The sequence below is a fragment of the Echinococcus granulosus genome, assembly GCF_000524195.1.
Source record: "Echinococcus granulosus chromosome Unknown EG_S00193, whole genome shotgun sequence".
NCBI lineage: Eukaryota > Metazoa > Platyhelminthes > Cestoda > Cyclophyllidea > Taeniidae > Echinococcus > Echinococcus granulosus.
Window position 1 is genome coordinate 95,382 of NW_020170573.1, and position 1,842 is coordinate 97,223.

The window sequence follows — 1,842 nt, forward strand, 5'->3', positions numbered from 1 at the left end:
GGATGAGGTAACATAGTATCAAGAAGACGTCGAGTTCCCTAAGCGTCTAGTGGTCCCTGGCTCATTAGTACAAACAAGCCTTCAAGAGTTGCAAGAAGATGTAACAAGAAGATGCTAGCTGCCTCAAGCAAACAATACTGATGGTCTTCACTCACCTCAGACGTACGGGACTTCTGCCGAACCTGTATCACTTGCAGCCGTTTCAAAAGTTCCCAACCCACAGCAATTGGAACTTTACAACCCATGCCTATCGGTTTCCCAGTGGAAAGAGTAGGTATAGACATTATGGATCCCTTACCGCCCACCAAGAGAGGAAGCCGATATATTTGGGTTATGGTAGACTACCTCAGGAAAGCGGCTGAGGCAGAACCCGTGAAGTCACAAGACGCTGAAACGGCTGCCTCATGTGCTTCAATCGGTGGATTTGCCAGCATAAAGTGCTTGAGTCTGTTCAAAGCGAGAGCTGACTCTTCACTGAACTATGTAAGACCTCCCAGCTCTCAAAGGCACGCACAACACCTGAACACCTGCAAGGCAACGGCCAAGTGGAAAGAACGAACTGCACTCTGCTCGGACTACTGAAGGCCTTCACTACAGATGCACAACCAGATGACTGGGATTTAAACATAGGGCGTGTTCTTCTCGCATACAGAGCTACGGTCCATACGTCAGCGGGTGTTTCTCCTTTCAAGATGTTCACAGGTTGTGATTTGGGAGTATCTTCCGACATCTTCCTGCCAAACACCGACGAATCAGCCATTAATTTCCTAGAGTACATACAGCGTGTGAATGAAGGCATAAGAAAACTTTTAACATCGTACGTAAACATTTACGTCGGTCTCATATCAGACAGAGGAAATATTACGACCGACACCTGGACGAACGTCTACCGAGAAGAAGACTTAGTGCAAATTTACAGGCCGATTTCCCCACTTGTAATACACCGCAAGCTTCATAATCCATGGGGCAAGAACCCATTTTAGGTGGTGAAAGCGCTCTCGCCTACAAACAACCCCGTCAGCAACGCACAACTGCGTACCCAGCTGGTAAACATTCACCAAAACAAGATGCGACCTAACAAGGGGGCGCCATTGGTTGGATATGAAGATGAGATTAACGCCCTGACCGAAGGCAGGAAACCACCGAATGGCAACTTCGAGAGGAGCTCATAAGTGGTAGCATCGGGAACAGTGCTAAAAGGACGAGGGGATTATGTAATACTTACGTTGTCTTAATGTGCCTTTGAGGGAGGAGGTGGGGATACGAATCGAACTTCGTGACTGAAGCGTCAGCGTCCTGCAACATCGAGGGCGGTTCCGTGTGCACACCTCCTTGAAACTGTACTTGCTTCTCTCATTCACTCATCCTAATAAACATCAAAATCAAACCAACCTGGTTGTTTCAAGAGTGTGCGAAACAGAGAAGAGGGGATCAAGGAGAATCGTCCTACAATATATTATTTCGTCTTCAGGGAAGCCTCAGGGTGATACATTATCAACTTCATTTTGTTACCAAGATAATTAAAAATTGCAACTTTACGTGACTATCAATGTGTGGAAACTCTACTTTGCTCATTTCGTCAGTAACAAGATTTGGTCATTAAGCATTTAAAACCTCTTTAAAACCATATCTGCACACTAATAGGCTCATACAAGGCACTGTTCCTATCCTTAAACCCTTGTAATATATTTAGGGTGAGAAATCCAGTTGTGTGTTGATTCGTGCCTGTTTGGAGACATTTAATTGATATGCGGTCTACCTTCCTCGATTTATGTGAATTAATATTGAATTTGGAAAGAGTTCTTCTCTCTTTCTCTCTTCTTATAGATTTTCGCATACTTA

General features: G+C 44.9%; 1 protein-coding gene across 1 annotated transcript in view; it reads left to right on the plus strand.

Annotated features, from left to right (window-relative positions):
• Positions 1-1,842, plus strand: part of EGR_10145 (hypothetical protein) — a gene marked incomplete at both ends in the record, with an annotated part of 3,605 nt that overhangs the window by 1,065 nt on the left and 698 nt on the right. The gene's annotated exons all lie outside the window — the stretch shown is intronic.